The following is a 24,346-nucleotide window of genomic DNA, read 5'->3' as shown; positions in this document are numbered from 1 at the left end:
ATCTGACATTGCTGTGAGCTGTAGTGTAGGTCACAGATGCAGCTCAGATCTGGCTTTGCTGTGACTGTGGAATAGTAACTCTTATTTGCCCCCTAGCCTGGGAACTTCTATATGCCACACATATGGCCCTAAAAAAGAAAAGAAAAGAAAAAGATAGAGATTCCAGTCATCAGTATCAGATGAAAAAATTGGTTGGAGTGCATGTTGCTTTAAAAAAAAAAAAAAAACTCATTCAGGAGTTTCCGTCATGGCTCAGCAGAAACAAATCCGACTAGGAACCATGAGGTTGCAGGTTTGATCCCTGGCCTCCCTCAGTAGGTTAAGGATCCAGCATTGCCATGAGCTGTGGTGTGGGTCACAGATACAGCTCTGATCTGGCGTTGCTGTGGCTGTGGCTTAGGCCGGCAGCAACAGTTCCGATTAGACCCCTAGCCTTGGACCCACCCTATGCCACTGGTGCAACCCTAAAAGGACAAAAGACAAAACAAAACGAAACAAAACAAAAATTCATTCACAGAATCCTAAAATTTCCTAGAAATAAAAATCTACGTAATTTAGTACAACACCCTCATTTACAGGTAATTAATTGATTCACCTATATTGTGGGGAGGGTTAAAATGACTGTTTATAATATTTTAATATTTAATGTTTAAATATAAATTTAAAATTTAAAATATATGTAGAATGTCTATTTCTTCATGCTTGTGTGTCTGCTACTCCCCAAACACATGTGGACAAATGCCACTCTCAACTAAATCTTCATGCTTCCCACTTTTCTATATTCAGTAAGCACGCCCCCACATGCATATGTGTGTGTATATATAACTTTGAAAAATGCATATTATATTTTTCTTTCTATGGCATCTATCACATTACACAATTAGTGGTTTCCGGAACCATTAAACTTTGCTTCTGGAACAATACACATAAATCTGTATATTTATACACACAGACAAATATAGTTGTGGTGAGTATAATGAAATGAAGTAAGACTTAATGGTCTTTTATTTAGAATTAACCTGTATCCGGTGATGATTTATGGGGAATACAGAAAACAGAAGGCTATGTAGGTGCTAATTGTACAGTACAAGTCAGTAGCTATGTTAAAGTACATATATAGGAATTTAGAAGACTCCATTCTTATCTCCTCCTCCGTAATACAAAATTATCTTGGAAAAACAGGAAAAGAATTCACAGAAATGTAGCGAAAGTACTTAAATAATTGAGATACAGCACCAGTGAAGACTAAAAAGTCCTTGGTGAGTCAGACTTAAAGTTTATAGTCTTGTTTTTCCTTCAGTCTGCATTTCAATGGACTTTCTATTTTTGTTAAATATAAGTGAAGGGAAAGAAGATTTTATTAGAGGTTTGTTGACTAGCTGCTGACTCTGATATGCCGTAAATGGTGCATTGAAATCTTTAGCTGTCAGGTGCTGAAGGAAAGGGAAGTATTCTTAGATTTGCACTGACTCTTCTCCAAAACTCTTACAAACACATATTCTAAATTAAATACATTTGCTTCTCTATCAACTAAATGATGCTCTTTTCCCATAAATAATATAGAATTTCAGAGTCAGTACATATATTTTCTTTGTAGAACAAGATGGTCAATGAAGCAGTCACTGTGAAAACCTCATGAGAACAATTAAATCTCGGCAATTATGTTGATGACTAAATTTGGTGGTAGAAAAATGTTAATGACATAGTTTCTGTAGCCCTCTCTGGAATGGTTCACTTTCTTTTTTTCCTACAATTCCTTTAATCAAAATGAATAGGCACAAATGATTAAAAATATCTCAAGTGCCTAGAACCAGGACTTTGGCAGATCTAGCTAAAAGGAGCTGGAAAACATATTCTCAGAAGGTTAGAGGTCCAAGTTCTTTTTTCTTTCCTTTGTGAAAATATTGTAAAGCAGTCAAAATGTATTTTCATGAAGGTACTTTAAAAATATTGAGCCTGAAAAAAACATTAAACTCCATGGCTTCTTGCTATTTTGTTTTGGTTAGGTTTAAATAGTATTTTATGTGGGGAAGAAAAACAATTTATTATTTGTGCTCAGTGACCTTGAACTCTTAAAATGAAGGTTGAAAGTGACTAGAGGAAGCAGGATGTGGCACTGATAAATGGATCTAAGTATAAATGTGAGCTTTTGGGGTTAAGTGAACTTCAACACAGTTTTTTATATGACAGATCTAAGTTATCCGCAGATTGGTTAATGCAAAATAGTTAATTTCCTGGTATTGCATAAGAAACATCTAATGACGCAAATGTATCACCATTCATTTGTTCATTTAACAAAACTCTGAATCCCTACAATGGGCCAGAGGTTTTGCTAGGTCCTGGAGCTACAGAGCAGATGCTCTACCTTCAAGAAATACAACTTATTAATAAGGAGTTAGAATCATATTTTAAAATATTGATGTGAGTACGATGACAGACACACACACAGAACATTCTGAGAACGTGAAGGAGGGATGCCTCTTTTTGCATGGTAGTCCTTTACTGCGTAAGGCTTTACAAAGGATTTGACTCCTCAACCGTCACTTCAAAAATGTGCCAGGAAGTTCCATTGTGGCTCAGTGGGCTATGAACCAGACTAGTACCTGTGAGGATGTATGCTTTACCCCTGGCCTTGCTCAGTGTGTTAAAAATCTGGCATTGCCATGAGCAACATGGTCACAGACGTGGCTTGGATCTGGCGTTGATGTGGTTGTGGTGTAGGCTGGCACCTGCAGCTCCAGTTTGACCCCTAGCCTGGGAACTTCCATATGGCACACCTGCAGCCCTAAAAAAAAAAAAAAAAAAAATGCCTGGGGGCTGGGCTACCCTTGATAGAAGATAGAGAGAGACATGCAGAGCTTAGGGAACAAAAGCATGGAAAAAATAAGTCTTCTAGATAATCTACTGGTTGGCCTAAATATATTTACACAGAGATGAGGTTCTATTGTTAGAATATATTTGCTATTAAAAGAGTGAATTTACTTTGAGAAGTACAGATGCAAACTTTAAATAGATGCTGTGATACTTCAAAACTACCGTGTACTTCAGTTTCTTAGGAACAAGGTATGGTCTTCAGAACATTTGGTTCTATCAAGAGGTTCTGGAGATTTTCTGAGCTCTCCCCCAAACAAATTCTTCTTTGTAATAAACTTTTTACCTCTGGTCTACAATTTTCCCTAGGCTTTCCACAAAAGCAAGAATTCTCAACCTCAATACCGCTGACATTTTAGTCTGGATAATTCTTTATTGAAGTGGGAAGATGTGCTGCCTATTATAGGAAGTTTGGAAGCTTTCCTGGCCTTTACTTACTAGATGCCAGTGGAAGACCGCCCCCAAACACCCATCACAGTTGTGACAAAGAGAATATCTCAGAACATTGTTAAATATTCTCTGGGTGACAAAATCACCACTGATGGAAAACTACATCACTAACATTAGCTATGGCAACCTAATTTACCCCAGTAGTTGGGCCCCTCAAATGTCTTAATTTCAGTAATAATAATAAATAATAATATTAAAAGATCATTGAGTGACTTGTACAGGGAGCATTCAGCCACCAAATATCAAAACATTCATATTGAAAACCATATATGTCTATACCAGATAGATATTACACAAGGTCCTATTTGGTGCAGGTATCATTAACCCTGCTGGTAACACTGTCATTTCATCCCTGAGCACATAAGGCAGGCATAGTTCCTCCATGACCTATGAAAAATTGAATTGGAGTTCCCGTCATGGATCAGTGGTTAATGAATCCGACTAGGAACCATGAGGTTTTGGGTTCCATCCCTGGTCTTGCTCAGTGGGTTAAGGATCTGGCGCTGCCGTGAGCTGTGGTGTATGTCACAGATGCGACTCAGATCCTACGTTGCTATGGCTCTGGTGTAGGCAGGCAGCTACAGCTCCGATTAGACCCCTAGCCTGGGAACCTCCATATGCCGAGGGAGTGGCCCTAGAAAAGGAAAAAAGACAAAGGAAAAAAGAAAATGGAATGAGCAAATCTCCATTCCACCTGGAGTGAGGCTACACTCCAAACCGAGGTTCTCAACCTTATGTGCCCTTTGGAAACTTCTGAGGATATTTCAATAATACTGAACCTTGGAGTACTCTGCAAAGTTCTAATTTAAACAATACTGCTAGTGCAGTTACACCCAGAGGTTCGGATTTAATTGGATTTAATTGGTCTGAGGCAAGGCCTAAGTATTCTCTAATACTTAAGAGCTCCCATGAGATTTTAAGGTGCTACAAAGATTGAGAAGCACTGCTCTCTATACCTTACCTTGGGCTAAGACTAATTTTTTATTTTTTTTGTCTTTTTTTTTTCCCTTTTCTAGGGCCACTCCCGCAGCATATGGAGGTTCCCAGCCTAGGGGTCTAATCAGAGCTGTAGCCACCGGCCTACACCAGAGCCAGAGCAATGTGGGATTGGAGCTGCATCTGCGAACTATACAATAGCTCACGGCAATGCCAGATCCTTAACCCACTGAGCAAGGCCAGGGATCGAACCTGCAACCTCATGGTTCCTAGTCGGATTTGTTAACCACTGAGCCACGATGAGAACTCCAGACTCACTTTTTTTTTAAACTTAATTTTGTTTAGGGATGTCAGGAGGTGATTAAATCTTACTTCAGCTGTGTGTGCGCAATTAGTTTTTGTAAAGACCATCATACATTTAGTGTCTGCTTTAGATATAGGGATTTAGTCTTTGGAACTAGGAATGTATACTTAAGGAATTTAGTTTTTTTTTTTTTTTTTTCCTTAGGGCCACACCTGCAGCATATGAAGTTTCTGGGCTAGGGATCAAATCGGAGCTGCAGCTGCCTGCTTATGCCACAGCCACAGAAACACCAGATCCAAGCCACATCTGTGACCTATGCCACAACTTAGGGGCAACACTGGATCCTTAACCCCCTAAGCGAGGCCAGGGATCAAATCCACATCCTTACAGAGACTACATCAGGTTCTTAACCTGCTGAGCGACAATAGGAACTCCTTTTTTTTTTTTTTTTTTAATTGCTGCATCCATGGCATATGGAACTTCTTGGGGCAGGGACTGAATCTGAGCTGCAGCTACACCACTACTTCAGGAATGAGGGATCCTTTAATCCACTGTACTGGGCTGGGGATAAAACCTGCTCCTCCACAGTGACTCAAGCCACTATAGTTGAATCCTTAACCCACTGAGCCACAATGGTAACTCCAAGAATTTTGTTTTTAGCCCATTGTTTCTCAAATTTCACACATTCTGATTTTTGCTTTTTTGTGAAGTCCAGGCCACACCCCAGACCAATTAAATCCCAGTCTTTAGGGATGCTCTGCCTCAGGAGTTACCTATGAAGTTCTCCAAGTAATTCCAAAGAGTCATCATGTTTGGGAACCACTGTTTTAAACAGATCAAAAGGGATCTATTTGTGCCCAGTAGATATAGATCATTGGTTTCATCATTAGCTGCACATTAGAATCATCAGGGGAAATTTCAAAATTCCTGAGGCCCAGATTGTGTCTCAAGTCTATTAAATCAGAATTGCAGAGTTCCTATTGTAGCTCAGCAGTAAGAAACCTGACTAGGATCCGTGAGGATGCAGGTTCTATCCCTGGCCCTGATAAGTGGGTTAAGGATCCATCGTCGCCATGAGCTGAGGTGTAGGTTGCAGATGATGCTCGGATCTGGTGTTGCTGTGGCTGTGGTGTAGCCCCGCAGCTGCAGTTCTGATTTGACCCCAGCCTGGGAACTTCCATATGCAACTGCAAGTGTGGCCCTATAAAGCAAAAGTAAATCAATCAATCAATCAATCAATCAATCAGAACTGTATGGTTTAGGAGCCAGTCACCAATAACGCTTCTAATATGTAGTCAAGTGGTAGTTCTCAAACTTTAGCACACATCAGAATCATCTGCAGCCCTCAATAAACAACAGAGTGTTGGGTTCTATATCCAAAATTTCTAATTCAATAGATCTATGTTGAGGCTCAAGACATTTCTAATAAGTTCTTAGTTCCTACTAATGTTGCTGGTCCAGGGACCCACCCCCCTACAAAACTGAAAACACTGATTTTGAAAATCAGCTTAATAAATGAAAGAAAAAAGTGACACATGGAGAATTTAATTTAATTCCCAGGAATTTTTCAGAACAGCCTATTGTTGAATTATTTTATTTTATTTATTTATTTATTTATTATTTTTTTTTTTTTTTGCCATTTCTTGGGCCACTCCCTCAGCATATGGGATGTTCCCAGGCTAGGGGTCTAATTGGAGCTGTAGCTGCCAGCCTACACCAGAGCCACAGCAACGTGGGATCAGAGCCGCATCTGCAACCTACACCACAGCTCACGGCAACGCCGGATCGTTAACTCACTGAGCAAGGGCAGGGATCGAACCTCAGCCTCACGGCTCCTAGTCAGATTCGTTAACCACTGAGCCACGACGGGAACTCCCTGTTGAATTATTTTAATGGATGTGATATTATTATTTTAAATCTCCATAAGGAAATTAACTGCGACTATGTTAATATTTTCTTCTCTTTCCTATATTAATTCTTTTCCATTCAGATTAATTTTTCCCTTTTTTTTATCTTGGTGCTTCTTTTAATTTCTCTCATCTGTATGTGTAGATGAGGTGAGGGTCAACAACTACGAAATAAAAATTCATTTTATTAACCCAAGTGAGAATACCTGTGGACCCGCCAGTAAATGCAAATTCTAATGATAGAACCCTGAGCACAGAAGGTATGGCTCCACAGAGTGGAAAATAAGCACCCAAAGCAGAGCAGGCTTTCTTTTAAGATACGCAGATTGTCCACAAAATGCTAAAGGACTTAGCCCTCACAGCAACTCTCAACTATATAGATTCCCTGCCCCCTTTCTCTGGCCCCAGGATTCATTATGGGAATCTGCCTGCCTACATTAAAGTTACATGTACAAATTTAGCCAGATAATGAATGCCTAAGTCAACCATTCAGAAAACTTTGAAGGAAGGCACTGGCATTGCTGTTCTATGGGCAGTCATTTCCCTATTTCTGTAATAGTCTGTATAATGAAATTCCTCTCCCCTCCCAAACAAGAAAAGAAAAAAAAAAAACCTAAATACTTTACTCAGAAACAAATCAGGGGATTGGGGTAAATATCAAATAAATTGTACAGGAGTAAACTTTGCATTTAAAGAAAACAACCAGGAGTTGGGGGGGGGGGAGAAAGGAGAAGAAGAAGGAGGGGGGGGGGAGGGGGGAGGGAGGGGAGGGGAGGGGGGAGGAGGAGGAGGAGAAGAAAGAAGAAAGATGAAGAGGAAGAGGAAGAGAAGAGGAAGAGGAGGAGGAGGAGGAGAAGGAGGAGAAGAAGAAGGAGAAGGAGAAGGAGGAGAAGAAGAAGAAGAAGGAGAAGGAAAAGAAGGAGAAGGAGAAAAAGAAGGAGAAGGAAAAGAGAGGGAGTGGGGCAGGGAAGAGGAGAGATGAGGAGGGGAGGGAGGTGGGGATGTTTCTTTTCTTTCTCTTTGAATGTTGACTTCTCAATGTACTTCATAATTACATTGTCTAATTTAGGATGTGATTTTTAAAATGCTAAACCATGTTCCTCTAAATTAAACAAATGGGTGATTCCCAAAGTGATTGGTCATGCCATTATCACTGCATTAATGCTCATTTCATTGCACCAGTTTATCTTTCTTCTCAACTTGCCTGTTGCCACTTGGAATATATATCAGTTCATTACTGTGCCAAGTGGTAACATAGGAGTGTTTGATCCAATAGAAACACATAATCAAGGACAGCCGAAGTCACAAACTAAAGAAGCCATGATCAACTTTGGTTTCCTCACTTGCTCTATTTCTTCACATATCTTTATAGTATGATTTTAGCTTGTGATAAATGACTGAAGCTGGACAAGTTAACCTACATTATAGTTCACAATTGAGAGCCAGAAACTACTTAAATAATCCTTAGAGCTGTGACCATTGCAATATATTCTTTCTTTTTTGAACAAAAAAAACTATTTTGGCTCTATTTTTACCACACTAAGAATATTTAAATAACAAACAAAAAGGTCCCACACAATACTGGAAAGAGGATTCTATAGGGCATGTGCATGAAAGGGTGGCACTCTTGGAGACCATCTTGGAATTCTGCCCTGCCATGGTATCGCAATTTCTGCATATATATATTCTGTTGGTTCTGTTTCTCTGGAGAACCCTAATTAGTATAAAGTCCTGACTAATATATAGATGAATCTTGAGCACATTATGCTAAGCAAAATAAACCAGTTGTAAAATGACAAATACCATATGATTCCATTTATATGAGATATTGAGAGTATTCAATTTTAAATAAACATAAAGTGAAGTGGTGGTTGCCAGGCACTCTGCGGATGGAGAAACAGGGAGTTGTTGAACAGGTATAGATTTTCAGTTTTGCAAAATGAAAAGGTTCTGGAGGTTGGCTACACAACAATGTGAATATACTTAGCGCTACTGAACTGTGCACTTAAAACCAGTTAAGATAAATTGTATGTTCTGAAAAAAGGACAGACTGAACTTCTTTGCAGAACAGATGCTGACTCATAGACATTGAAAAACTATGGTCTCCGGAGGAGACAGTTTGGGGGGTGGGGGGATGTGCCTGGGCTGTGGGATGGAAATCCTGTGAAATCAGATTGTTATGATCATTATACAACTACAGATGTGATAAATTCATTTGAGTAGTAAAACAAAATAAAACAGAAACAAAAAACAGAAGTGAACTGTCAATACCAATACTGACTGGTTCTATTGGTTCCAAAACAAAATATAAAGTTAAAATTGGGAAAAGTTTGCTGTGGGTTCAATGACAAAGAGAAGAGACCTGAGTCAGAAATGGACATCTAAAATGAATTTGAATCAATAATGTCTAAGTAGTATTTAAAACAGTAGCAAATAAACAAATAGACAAAAAGCTAGATGAATGGGATATTCTTTTATATGCGGGATGCAAAAATGCAAGGACTGATACTTCTATTCTGGCAAGTTCCTGATGGAATTTGAATTCTTAGGTCGACACAGGATATGTGAGAAAACTGAAGTGTGTTCAGAAAGAAACATTATAAAAAACTAAAAATATATTACAGGAATGTTAAGTGAACATAGAGGTTAAAAATTTACAAATAAAAATTAATAGAATCCAGATACTCAATATGTAGACTGTAAATCTAAGGGAAAGTTACTAAGTTATTACAAGGAGGGCATTTTCCAACAATTATCTGTTTTCTTAGAACAGACACCTGAAGGCATGGACTTCAATTCAGTAAGATACTATTCCAGGAGTAAGAGCAACTAAACCCTGACAAGGAGAATAGTAGACTACCTGTATTGGCTGTGTAACACATAGGTTTGTACCTCAAGAATTTAAAACAACATACATTCACTATTTATTATCTTATCCCTTCTGTGGGTCTGGAGTCTGAACATGGTCTAGCGGGGTCCCTTTCTCAGGGACAAGGTGTTGGCTGGAGGTATACTCTCATGTTACCCTGGAGTCCTTTTTCAAGTTCACTGGCTGTTGGCAAAATTCAGTCCCTTGTGGCCCATTCCCTGCCCCTACATCGTCTCTACACCCTGGCAATTTGCTTCCTCAAAGCATACAGGAGGAAGTCCACTGCTGTTTCTTGCTGCTTAAGTCTCAATGATTAATTCTGACCAACATGGAATAATCTTTCTTTTAGTTAATTCAAAATGAACTGATTAAGAAGCCTAATCACACTGGTGAAATCACTTCACTTTTGCCATGCAATACAACAGAATCCTGAGAATAATATCCCATGATATTCACAGGCCCCACCCACACTAATAGGGAGAGGATTCTACAGGGCATGTCCATGAAAAGGCAGGACTCTGGAGACCATCTTGGAATTCTGGCTACCACATTATCTCAATTTTTACATGTCTGACCCCAAACTATATTGCTTTTTATTTAATTACTGTCTCACCCTAAATAAGAACTAAATGAAAAGCCCATTTTTTTCTATCAAAAATACCTGCAAAACATTTTCTTAAGAGGAAATCTTGAGGGTGAGCCAGCCCAGCATGAAGGCAGCATATTTAGCATATATACGGGAAGGAGAGATGGTTGAAGCAATGCCACATGGCCATATCTGTGTAAAAATGTCTCCCTAGGCTTGCAATAAAACCTGAAGTCAACTTCAAAAATGTCATTCTGTGGGATTCAGCTCTAGAAATATCCCAGTTAATAGTCAACAGGTCAAGGTCAAAAAGTTGGCTAGAATAGTCAGAGGTAGGTAATTCAAATACAATGCTCTTTTACAAGAGCACTTCTATACTCCCAGATTGACATTACAAATACCCATACATGTGTCTCCTAAAATAAAATTCATTAAAGAAACAAATTAAAAACTCTGTGTTGACCTCAAAACCCAAATATCACTATAATATTCCCTTTGCCAAATGATTAACTACACTGTTGGGATTATTTTACTTCATATTATTCCCATACTTCCTAATTACATTATAGATTGAAATCAAAGGAATTGCACCATTCTTTTTAGGAGCCTATTTTTTGTGTTTCAAACACATGGTGGAATTGTTACATTTTCTTTTCACTAAGAGAAAATTCTTTAACTTTGTATAATAAATAAGGTGTCTTTATTCATAAAGTTCAGAATTTCATCATGTTATATTGCTTTAACACAACTATATTCTTCCCCCCTCTAATAAAGAACATTGTGTACAATTGACTAAAATATGACTTTTATTAATTTTACCTATTTTCATATTTGTATGGCAATAGAACATAGCATGATTCAGAGCACATATGAAATTCTCTTAGGAAAAGGCACATGTTTAAATAAACTATTACTTCCAAGATATGTAACTTGGTCCAATAAATTGCTGATTCAATATCCTAGCAGATTGTTCACGCTGTACATGCTATTTAAGGAAAGTGACCACATTGTATAGATTTTTTTCTTAGTGTCTGTTAAAGTAATAACACAGGAAGCATGTTATTATAACCTACAAGGATCATAAATACTAACCCTTTAGCATTTTTATGACCAACTTATATCAAAGGCAATCTGGCACGCTTTTACATGTAATATTCTCCCATTAGTAAGCAGTCTTATATTACAGACATAAAATATTTGTAAGCATTTTAACTTGGCCAGGCTACAGCAGCTGTGTCACATTTGTTTTTCCTTATTTTAATATGAGCTTATTTAGATGAAATTGGAATTGCCTTCCTCTCCTCTAGATGACAGATCTGGTTTAGTGCCAGGCCACTTAGTGAAGCCTATCAAACAACGCTCTATTATGTACAGTGGCATAATTCAAAAATCACAAGACCACTAACTCATAACACATGGTAACATGCCCAGTTAGTTCAAAGTCTAGCCTTCTGCAGGTGATTTTATATTCCATTTAAAAAATGTTCTTTATTGTTGCTGCTGGAAACAGTTCATCTGATCATTTCCAATCTAGTTTAACATTTTTTAACATTTTTATGGGAATACACATCTATATATTGCAACTAAACAAACAAACTGAAAATAAGAAGTCAAACTTTAGCTAACCTTTGCATTGCATCAACTTGCACTTGAGAAATCTATAAAGTGGATTAGGGAATGAGGAGTTCCCATCATTGCTCAGTGGGCTAAGAACCTGACATAGTTTCTGGGAGGATGCGCGTTCAATCCCTGGCCTCCATCAGTGGATTAAAGGATTGGGCGTTGCAGTGAGCCGTGGTGTAGGCCGCAGACGTGGCTCAGATCTCGTGTTGGATTCTACCTCTAGCCTGGGAATTTCCATATGCTGCAGGTGCAGCCCTGAAAAGAAGAAAAGAAAAAAAAAAAAAAAACAAAGGAAGTATTAGGGAATGAGATTTCCCTAATCATGGCTTCCGTTCATTTTTCTATCACTTCTCTCCTACCAAGCTGTACTGTTACCATTCAATGATGTGGGACTTCTTTAAGATCCTGGTAAGCTGGTAGCCTCTGTCACTTAAGGCATTACCAGTGATATCAAATGATATCAGCATAAAGAGTGTCATAGGTGTTCTTTCTCAATCTCCCCTTAAAAGCAGAGAGGGTAAGATGGCTTCAGAAAGAATAATCAAACCCTTAGACTACATACTCCAGGGTTGGTGACCAACATAGACTTTAAGCAATATGTTCTTGTCATGACGAATATAAAAGCTTCATCCATCTATTGGGTATAGCTCACCCCCCTTCAACTCCAAATAGTAATTTAATCTTCCCCACACATCTGTTTACAGCAGGAGAGATCTTCACTACCCTGAAGACCCCAGCGGGAGAAAAAAATCCTGCTCTCTAAATTCTGCTTTGCACTTTAATCTCTGCTTGACTGTTCTGGATCTTATCTATTGGCTTAGCACTCAACTGACCTTTTTTCATAAATGCTATGTAGCTCCAATATTAAGTTATCAGTTACACATACATATATATGAAGTACTGGTTCACATTTTATAAATAATCATTAACTTTAATGCTGGCCTATATTAGTGGTTTTAGACTGAAAAATCCTTTAGGTCAGGAACTATAACTAAAATATTATATAGCATCACAGGGCCTTGTGAGGTACCATCCAGATTGGTAAATACACACACAAAAAAAATCAGTAAATGATGACAGTGATGGATTTAGTGCCTCAGAGCAATCTGTACCGGTATCCCAGTGGGAAAAAGCTACATCCGAAATGTAGTTAAGTCAATAATAGGCAGTTCCCACTGTGGTGCAGTGGGTTGAGAATCTGACTGCAGTGGCATCCGTCTCTGTGGAGGAGCAGGTTCAATCCCCGGCCCGGTAGAGTGTGTTAAAGGATCCAGCATTGTGGCAGCTGTGACATAGGTTGCAGATGTGGCTTGGATTCAGTCCCTAGCCCCGGAACTTACATATGCCATGAGTGTGGCCATTAGGAAAAAATTTAGTAATAGAATAGTAATAATTACATATCTCCCCTATTACTTTCTGGGAAAGAGGACAAGCAGAATATAACCAAAACAAATAAATTAAAAAGTGGAAAAGGATATGGACCACAGATGTGTAGCTATTATCTGTTACAGCTTCCTAATGCAAACTAAGATTAAGATATACAAGTGGCAAAGTTTAATTTAGTACTAGTAACTAGACAGAAAATTTAGTTTGGTATGCGATATGTTATATTTATTATTTGAGTTTTAGGTTCAGCTGAAAACATTATTGAAGAGGATGAATGAAAGAACAGAACAATGGTTTTGGCAGAATTTAACATTATCAGATATTTTCTTTTCCTCCCTCCCTTCATTCATTGATATATTTAGCAAGTTGATCGGACAGTCACCAAGGGGTTCAGAACAGGCCTTTCCAATTTAAATTCTTTAAGGGAGAGGTAAAAGTTCCTTTTGAGCCCACAGGGCCTTGTTTACCTTCAGCCTAAATTAATCCACATGCCAAAGTGACACATCTTGGATTGGATAGTCATAAAGGGGTTCAGAACAGGACACCCCCAAATGTGTCACTTGGGCATGTGGGTTATTTTTGAGCTGAAGGCAAGACCCTCCTGACTCAAGAGAAATTTTGACCTCTTCCTTAAAGGATTGGGGGTGGGGGGCTTTCCTAGAATGAAGATAATTACCAGAAACATGTTTTTCTCTCAGTGACCTATCTGTATGGCAAACACCTAATCACTCAAGTTCTGCTCTTCTTCTTCCTATCATGTGAGTGACCTTAACTGTTCCTGGAAGCCCCTGATCCTTATTCCTTCCTTAGCTCAGGATGGCAAAGAGACCTCATTTTACCTATCTTTGAGCCTTTTGTGCATGTGGGCTTCCTGTACACATGAAATTAAATTTGATTTTCTCCTGTTAATCTGCCTCATGTCAATTTAATTCTTAGACCAGCCAAAAGAATTCAGAAGGGCAGAGAAAAATTTTTTTCCACCTCAACAGTCAGCATCACAAAATTCTATAATTAAATCTCAAAAAGCTAGTGAGGGGTTGCATTGCCATGAAACTGCTTTAAAGAAAGATTTACACATATTCAAAAGAAGCTTAACAGCAATTTTATGACTAAAAAACAAAAACAGCAAAGGATAAAATTTTACATTCATATAATAATTAAAAATATTGTTCTCAGTGCCTATGAGAAGAAAGATGGGGCCAGAATACTTACTTTTCAGACATGTTAGGAACCTTAACCAGTAAAGTTTTGTTCTTTTTTCCTCTTAAAACAAATATAGCTTAAGTGTGAACTCCTATGGGGTAAAAGTTTAAAATAATAAGATGCTTTTGTTGTCTTTATTATGTAATCAGAAGTTCCAGATTTCATCTTTTATTAATTCTATTTGTCATTCTTTTAAAGCTCAGTTTTATTTCAATAATAATAAAGACAAAGTTTTAGAGCTGCATATACTAGATTTTCAGTTTTCTTTGATGGCTTCTAAAACCGTTTGATGTGGACTCCAAAAATGGGCATTTTCATCCTTAGAAATGTGTTTTAAAACATTAAAACCTTGAGAATTGCAGAACTGTATATTCTCAGCTACCGCCTTGAGAAAAAAATGGTAGAGAGATGAAGCCTTAAAGTCAAATTAGAAGCTGGATAACGAGGAGATTTCATGTCAGAAGCAAATCAGCTAGCCAAATAGTAAAGAGACGCTCTTGGAGCAGGATAGCTTGAAGCCAGCTGAACTCTTTGGAAGACGAGGAGAGAGGCCCACATGATGGGCGCACGGATGGTGCGCACATGGCACCTCCCCCCACTGTGCTTGTCCACTTGGCTCTGCCAAGTGCAGACTCCTGATTCAAACTGACAAGAACCTTGCTCCCTCCCTGATCCAGAAAGAAAAAGCCTTGTCACGTTGAATATCCTGCTTGCTACACAGGAGCAGGGTTGCCAGGAACAATGGGGGAAACTCAAAATGTGCTCTCAATCAGCAGGAAGCCTTGGGCCCTGGCGCGGATGTTCACCGGACAGCGAGAAGTGTAACTGAAGCTTAAATGCCATTGCCTTCATTTTAGAGGAAATGCTGATTTGTTTTGGTTGTTGTTGTTTTTGTTGTTGTTCTCGCTTTCCTTCTGGACTTTGAAAACAAGTTTGTTACGTAAAATATTTACTTTTTTTTTTTTTTTTAAGGAAAATAGAGTTAACTACTGAGCAAATTGTTACCTCAAGTACAAACACAATCTAACCAAGAAATGTGCACATTAAACTCCACTTATGTCTGGGCGAAGGGCCACTGGGGATATAGGTATAATGACGAATAATTAAACGTTGGTCTCTAGGAAGCCAACACAACCTGTAAGGATGAGGTTGCACGTTTAGAAAATATATGAAGATCATGAAATTTGAAGGGAGAGGGTTCCCTTTTGAAGGCTATTTTCTTCCTCTACTTGTTCTATAATCTGGCCAGTCCTTTTGACTTCACCTGAACCCCATTTTCTTATCTGTAAAATAGAGTTATGAATAACTAACTCACAGGGGAGGTGCAAGAATTAAATGAGATAATGTGTGAAAAATGCATTTTGAATGTGTGAAGAGCTCTGCAAAGGTTAGTTATCATTTCGTGGGAGGCAGGTCAGACCTGTGGTTTCCAGCTTGCATTGCTAACTTGATTTTGTTCCGTGTTTTCAGAGATGAGGTCCCTTTCAAAGCTTAGATTCTATTTTCCAATAGAATATATTTCAAGAAAGAATTCAGTAAGCAGGATAGATGGAAGTCCCAAAAAGTAAATAAAGCGCTGAAGAATAAAAGATCAAGTCCAACTGAGGTGATAGCAGAGGGCTTCTCAATTGGAGCTAAAATGCACCTCATGGAAATGGTATATTCTCACAATGTGACACTTTATATTGGTATAAGTGCCTAAAAATCAATGGTCACTCTTTCCTAGGATTTCCACTTACAATTCCAAGCCACTGTGTGTGAGCATTTCAAAGAAATTGGTGAGGTGGCAGTATGCAATGCTCTGGCCCCCACTGCTGGTTTTTCTTCCCGTCTTTCTCCTGCCACATTGAGTGAAGATGATCTTTACTTAGAAACTGTACTTTTCACCAAACATAATTACTTCTTTCTGTTGTTCAGTGTGAGAATATCTTCAAGATGAGAATGATTTCTATGACGATAACTTAAATTTCCTGTAGAGTAGTAAGGAAAGGGCAAGAGAGGGTTGTGGCTAGGTGGAATATAATTTCTCTAACCTAAACAAATTAATGTTGATGTTTGTGAAGCAAGGGCTAGGTCTATGGTCCTGTAGCATCAGAAATACCTGAATGCTGATTAAAAAGGAAACTACTGAAGCAAAAACTCTCATTAAAGATGAGAGCCTGGAACACTGCATTTTAAAAGAAACCCAGAATAAGAATAAGATCTATAATTTCATTTCCCAAATTTCTTTTATGTATTTAAGGACTTGTATCATCATTTGATATTCCCATGATCCAACCTGTAAAGCATTTGCTTCTAATGAGAGAATCACTGAATATATAAGTACCAGGGACCCTGCTATGTCAGTAAGTTACAGACACTATGGAAACCCCTTTCTCTTAGTACAGGCTAAATCATAAAGCATCTTGACTGTGACACTTAGCATATGGCATTGCATTGCTCTATCCATGTGTTTCTCCGCATACCTCTTAACTCAAAGATCCTCAAACGTAAGACCAGTCTTCTGCATTTTTATATCTGAGCTCCATATGGGAGAGTGTATGGTGAATTACAGATGCTCCATAAGTGCTCATTCAATAGAACCAAAACTTTGATTCCCTCAGCCAAGAATCTCATAGGAGAGCCAATCCCAAAGGAGCAGCAGCAGTTGGCCACCACTGAGCGATCAACAGGAGATGACAAATGGTTGGTCTGATAGGAATCTGGAGTGAAGTCTAGAAACAGAACAAGGCAGTTCCACCAAGGAATGTATCTATTTTAAACTCTAGTTCAAAGAAAAACAGAGGAACAGAACAAAAACAACTTCAAAAAGGCACGCACTCAGTAATATTTATTAAGCATCCACTGTGTGCCAGGTACTTGGTTAGATACTGAGGATGCAGAAAAAGACTGAAGAGACAGGCCTACCCTTATGAAGCTAATGGTCACACACACATTAAGGTGATATGCAGGAAGTATAGAAGTGTTACCAAAAGTGGGGTCCAGCTGCTGGCCACTCTAAAGCCAATAAAGAGGCAATGTTGGTGGAAAGGAAAGTTTGCTTTACATTGGAGGTCAGTGGGGAGAAGTAGTCTCATGTCCAAAGGCTGACCCCCTCAACCCTGACAACCAGTGGGCAAGAACTTTTAAAGAGGAATTTCAGGGCTATATAGGTGGAGGGAGGGGGCTACATGTAGAAACAGCACGGTCTGCTCTGACAGTCATCTTGAAATTGATCATGCAGTGGTCTGACCAGCATCATCTTGATTGTTTTAATTACAGTTAAATCTTCAGTTCCAGGGTCATTTGTTCCTATTTCCTGGAGGCCAGTTCTCAGAATTGTGGCAGCTTCTGTCATAGCTACCATCTGGTAATCATGTAGTTAATTTCTTCCACCTAGAAGAAATTCAGCTTCTATAAGACAGCTCACAGGATATGGCTCCAAATATTATCTTTGGCCCTCGAGAAAGAACTAAAGTCTTGATTTTGCTTAATGATAAACTATTATTATGACTGTTTTCCTTTGCTTCTGCATTTTCTCACTTCTTTGATTAAACTTATTCTTTGACTAAAGTTTTTCTACAGACAAAAGGCAGGCAGAGGACATGGGTAAGGAAGGACCATAAGGTTTCAGAAGGGGTTATGAGAATGTGTAAAAGGAAGGATGGTGTGTGTGTGTGTGTGTGTGTGAATGTGTGTAACTGTGTCTGTCAGGATGGAGGTTGAAAGGTTATCAGTAAGGAAGTTTTTTCTAAGAAAATGATATACAAACAAAATCCTGAAAAGATAAGTAGGCATTAACCAATAAAAAGAATATTCTAAGGAGACAAAACAACATGTACAAAACCGCTCAAGTGGCAAAAAGATTGTAACTTCAGAGGAAATGTAAAATATTGTAGGTGAGTCATTAGTACAGTAACTCAATATTTATTCATTCCAGAACAGGTTACAATCATTCCCTGCTGCTGGCTGTTTGAAAATCTGCTTACCCTTAGCTACTAGAACAACAGAAGCTCCAGGATGGCCTTCCATCACTAGGCTACTCACTAGGTTTTCATATAATGGTAACATCTTTAACCACACTAGTCCCATCGGAGAGGTTGCTTGGTTGGCACCTCCATGGTCTGAGGATGGAGGAGAGGAAGAATCTTTGAGGATTCTCAACCATAGCACTATGTTTGGAGACATGAGTTTTTTGGACATGGGAAACACTTTGCAGCCAAATTATATTTTCCCCTAAAGTAATGCCTTATACAGCAGGTTCATAAAAATCAACCTCATGCCTGGAGAGGTCATATAGCCTTTCAATGCCAAGAGTGCTAGAATACCAGCAGCAAAAGCTGCATTTCTTGGCAACTCTTTATTGTCCCACCAGTTTTTTTTTTTTTTGCCACAATTATTAAACTGGTCTTGCCCTTTAATATTATCTGAGGAATATAAATTTCTCTTCTGAATCAAAATTCTAGTAGAACTTCATCTTTTCTTACTGGTACATAGTTTATCACCTCAAGATTATTTTTTTTAATTTTTATTATAATTGATTTACATGTTCTGTCAATTTCTGCTAAATAGCAAAGTGACCCAGTTATACATATATATACATTCTTTTTCTTACTTTATCCTTCATTATGTTCCAGCACAAGTGATTAGATATATAGTTCCCCATACTATGCAGCAGGATCTCATTGCTTATCCACTCTAGATGCAATAGTTTTCATCTACTAACCCCATACTCCCAGTCCATCCCACTTCCTCCCCCTCCCCCTTGGCAACCACAAGTATGTTCTCCATTTCCATGAGTTTGTTTATTTTCTGTAGATAGGTTCTTTTGTGCCATAATACTAGATTCCAGATATAAGTGATATCATATGGTGTTTGTCTTTCTCTTTCCGACTTACTTCACTTAGTATGAGAGTCTCTAGTTCATCCATGTGGCTGCAAATGGCATTATTTTGTTCTTTTTTATAGCTGAGTAGTATTCCATTGTGTGTGTGTGTGTGTGCGTGTGTGTGTGTGTGTGTATCCCATCTTATTAATCCACTCATCTATCAATGGACATTTAGGTTGTTTCCATGTCTTGGCTGTTGTGAATAGTACTGCAATGAACATGCCAGTGCGTGTATCTTTTTCAATGAAAGTTTTGTCCAGATTCCCAGGAGTGGCACTGCTAGATCATATGGTAGTTCTATATTTAGTTTTCTGAGGTACCTCCATACTGTTTTCCATAGTGGTTCTACCAACTTATATTCCTACCAACAAACAGTATAAGAGGGTTCCCTTTTCCCCACACCCTCTCCAGCATTTTTTATTTGTGGACTTACTAATGATGTCCATTCTGACTGGTGTGGTACAATGAAGTGGTACCTCGTAATAGTTTTGATTGGCATTTCTCTAATAATTAGTGATGTTGAGCATTTTTCATGTACCTCTTGGCTATCCGTATGTTTTCTTTGGAGAAATGTCTATTCAGGTCTCTTTTACCCATTTTTCAATTGGGTTGTTTTTTTGCTGCTGAGTTGTATGAGTTGTTTGTATATTTTGGAGATTAAGCCCTTGTTATGTGTGTCTTTTGCAACTATCTTCTCCCATTCCATAGGTTGTCTTTTAGAGTTTTTTTTAGTAATTTTTATTTTTTGCATTATAGCTGGTTCACAGTGTTCTGTCAATTTTCTACTATACAGCAAAGTGATCCAGTCACACATACATATATACATTTTTTTCTCATATTATCCTCCATCATGCTCCATAATAAGTGACTAGATATGTTTTTTTATGGTTTTCTTTGCTGTTCAAAAGCTTGTAAGTTTGACTAGGTCCCATTGGTTTATTTATTTATTTTATTTCTACTGCTTTGGGAGGCTGAGCTAAGAAAACACTTATATGATTGATGTCAAAGAATGTTTTGCCTATGTTCCCTTCTAGGAGTTTTATGGTGTCTTGTCTTATGTCTAAGTCTTTAAGCCATTTTGAGTTTATTTTTGTGCATGGTGTGAGGGTATGTTCTAGTTTAATTGATTTACATGTGGCTGTCCAGTTTTCCCAGCACCACTTGTTGAAGAGACTGTCTTTTTCCCTTTTTATATTCTTGCCTCCTTCGTCAAAGATTAAATGACATAGGTGTCTGGGTTTATTTCTTGGTTCTCCATTCTATTACATTGATCTGTATGTCTGTTTTGGTACCAGTACCACACTGTCTTGATTACTGTTGCTTTGTAATATTGCCTGAAGTCTGGGAGAGTTATGCCTCCTACTTAGTTTTTCTTCCTCAGGATTGCTTTGGCATGAACTTCCCTCTAAGAACCGTAAGAGAGCACTATGAACAATTATATGCCAAAAAATTTGACAACCTTATGGGGGTTCTACTATAATTAACTCTTTGTTTCTCTCTTTCTGCCTTTAGATCTGCTCTTTACCTTTAACTTTTGCCATTTTTATCATAATATGTCTTGGTTTGGTCTGTTTGGGTTCAACTTGTTTGGGGCCCACTGTGCTTCCTGTGTCTTGATATCTGATTCCTTCAGATTTGGAAAGTTTTCAGCTATAATTTCTTCAAATACATTTTCAACCCCCTTTTCTTTTTCTTCTCCTTCTGGAATTCCCATTATGTGTAGATTGGCCCGCTTCATATTATCCAATAGGTCTCTTAGATTGCTTTCATGTTTTTTCATTTGGCTTTCTGTCTGCTGTCCTGATTGAGTGATTTCCATTATTCTATCATCCACATCACTAATTTGTGCCTCTTCATTATTCATTCTGCTCTTCAGTGCCTTTAATTCAGGTTGGATCTCTGCAAATGAATTTTCTAATATTTCTTGGCTTCTCCTTATATTTTCTAATTCCTTTCTAAAGTAATCTGCATTACTATTCATATCCACTCTTAATTCCTTCATGATTTTCATTATCTCCTTTTTGAACTCAGTGTCTGTTAGACTGTAGAGGTCTGTTTAATTGTTTGCACCTTCAGGTGAATTCTCCTGTTCCTTTAACTGGGAATGGTTCCTGAGCTTCTTCATTTTGCTTATATTTTTCTTGTTCTGTGAGTTTAGAGAAAACAACTACTGTCTCATTGGAGGGCTATTTACATGCAAGAGCACCCCTGAGTATTTTGTGAGGACTTACTATTTATTTTTGGTGTGAGGGATGCTTTTGGTTTTGATGCTTGCTGTCTCTTTCCTCAGTGTGTGAAGGCTACCATCCCCTTGATAGGGTGCCATGCATTCTTCCAGGGAAATGGAGGCAATGGGCAGGGGTAGTAGCCAATGCCTGGTTGCAGGGCCCTTGACAGTGGCAAGGACCCACAAGGAGGTGGTGCAGGCTGCTCCTATTTTCAGGGTCCTGGGAAGTAGCAGTGACACTGAGGCAAGTGTAGACAGCTCGTAGAGCATTCAGCAGTGGCGGCAGCCAGGCGGGTGTGTTCCCAGTGGAGGGAGAGCAACAACAGGTGGTGCTCAGTTGCAGTGCCCTCTTCTGTGCTGAACTCTGATATGACTGTGGTGGTTTGCCCCTGCCACTTATAGAACATGCAAGAGGTGCCCCATTGTGTTTTAGCCTACACAGGAGGTGCTGCCACCATAGCCTGCAGAAGAGGGAGCTGTTGCCTATTTCCCTCAAGGCGCCTCACTGCCTGTAGCCCTGCCCTCTGAGAGTCTGTGAGTGTGCACAGAAAGATATTCCTATGATGGTTCACTCCTCCTCATCTTGCCCTCCCCAACAATGGTGCCTTGCTTTTCCTAAGGGCCCAGCACTCCTCCCACGCTCTCTTGGCTATGGTGCTCTGCTCCCCAGCTATGGTGAACTGCTTCTTAGCCCCTCAGGCTGTCTCCACACAGCCAAGCCTAGTACTCTCCCTGTAACTGACCTCCAGAGCCTGAGTCTCACCACCCACCCCTTTTCTGAGCATCTCAGGCTGTGGTATCCTGGGAGATGGTATCCATGGTCTGTGTGGCTCTCTCTCTGCTTTGCCCTCAGTCCAGTTGCTGCACTTTTCTCTGAGGCTTGGAGGTCTGTCAGTCTTGGCTGATCTCCCCATCAATCAGGTGGCTTCCCAGGGTGTGGGTTCCTTTCCTATTTCACAGTTCCCACTCAGGAGTACTAGTCCTATCCCAATTCCTCCCCCCGCCGCCTCTCTTTTTTTTTTTCCTTTTGTTCTACTCAGTTATGTGGAGGGTTTCTTGCCCTTTTTGGAGGTTTAAGGTCTTCTGCCAGCATTCAGTAGATATTCTGTGCAAATCGTTCTACGTGTAGATAGTTGTGTGTATGTGTTTGTGGGAGAAGGTGAGCACCATGTTTTACCCCTCTGCAATCTTATTCTGCCTCTCAAAATTGTAATCCTATCATTTTTCCAAGATGCTTAGTGTCATCAAGAAATTGGGATTCTTCAATAGCTTCACTCTCACTAGATAAGTTATTTGAAAGGCAGCTATGCTCATCACTATACCACCAATGCCACTGGATAAAAGTTATTTATACACAATGTTTTTTCTTTGCTTAACAAAGGACTGCTACACTTATTTTGACATATTATATGCAGTATATGCAATGTTTACTCACTAGCTATTTCAGCCTAGGGAGAATTTTTATGACTAACAAACCCTAAAACAGTATTTATAATGTAAATACTGATATACCATTATTTATACTTCAGTTCAGTAGCAAAAATTGGTTCTGTGATAAATAAACCCTCATTATCCAATCATTAGTCTCTTGTAGCCACCCTGACAAGTCATGCCAAAGGCAACACAATACCACAAGTGAAATGAATTAATTTATCTTTTTCAAAGGGACATTGGGGAATTGGAAATGCATATTTTATAGCAACAGTCGAAATAGAAAACATATCTAATATTTCAACATTTTAGACAGATATTTTCAAATCATCAAATTTATTTTACTCAAAAAAGATGTTTGAGTGCTTTTTATGTTCCAGGTACTTTCCTAGGTGATGAGAGTAAATTCTCCTAGAGGGGTGGGGATGGGCTGGGGGGAGAAGGAAAATAAGGGGAAAAAGGACAAAGCAAAACCAGACTTGAATAACTGCTTTGAAGAGAAAGAGACAAACAATAAAACAAAACTTAGATTCATAGAATAAAGAGTCACTAGAAGTCTAGCTATATTTTATAAGGTGATCAGAAAACATTTTATGTTGTTTCAAGGCCTTTATCTACCATAAAAGTCATGGTGCTAAATTTATGTCAGACCCCACAAAATTGCTTATAACCAACATTTTTCACCCACTAATAGCAGATAGAATTTTAAGAGCTAGAATTTTTATGTTAATGTTTTATTTTCAAAGGTATAATTGTTCTGAGCCTGAATTACCTGATACCTAGTATTTTTTTTCAGACCAGGAGTCTAGAAACAAGATGAGAACCCTATTACTCCACAAGTTAGCTAGAATCTCAGAAGTATTTCCAGTCCATAAATAGACTTCTAAAGATGGGATGTTTAAAGACGAGGCTTTCCAACAGAAGGGGTCTAGTGGAATTCTGTAAGCAATATAGCATCAGAGAAGTAGTTTGAAGACTTCTATGCCCCAATGGAAATATAATCTCTTCAGAGTCAGTGCTCCTTCAAACTCAGCTCTGCCAGCTTTGCAAACTGCAGCATGACATTTAACTTTTCCTTGTTTCAGTGTTTTATCTTCTAAATGCAAATTATTATCCTACCTTGCAGAACTGTTGCAAATACTACAGATACAGTAGAGTAAAATATTAGGCACATTCAATTAGTGGTAAAGCAATTTCAGCTTTACACACTTGGGTTTCAAGAGTAGGGTGGAAAAAGAAAGAAAGAGAAATAGTACTCTTAAAAGATGGAGGAGATTTCTCACCCACTTTGATATTCAAAGAACTTAGGTCCTAGAAGTGTGAATCATCCTTCATTTGGCCTCAGGTCCTTTGCATCTCTGGTGGTGTAAGTATCTTGCTATTTTGAGTTGTTTTTAATAATGTTCTAAGATGAGCATTTCTCTTTAAATACAAGCTAACTATTTCATCTGTGAATCAAAGCAAGAAAGAACAATCTGTCCCAAAGCTGATGAAAAAAAATGATTCCAGATTTATTAAGAGATGGAATGTCAGTCTCCATGGTGATGTTTTGTAAGAGATTTTTCAGGAATACTTTTGATATTGATGAATCTAACTCTGAAAGTTAACTTCAGAACATAAATCTGCAAAAGATTCAGCTCTACTATAAGGTATGTAAAATACTTCCTGGCAGTACCTAATCAACTG

This window comes from Phacochoerus africanus, chromosome 1, assembly GCF_016906955.1.
Source record: "Phacochoerus africanus isolate WHEZ1 chromosome 1, ROS_Pafr_v1, whole genome shotgun sequence".
NCBI classification, from domain to species: Eukaryota; Metazoa; Chordata; class Mammalia; order Artiodactyla; family Suidae; genus Phacochoerus; species Phacochoerus africanus.
Note: the sequence above shows the minus strand (reverse complement) of the source record.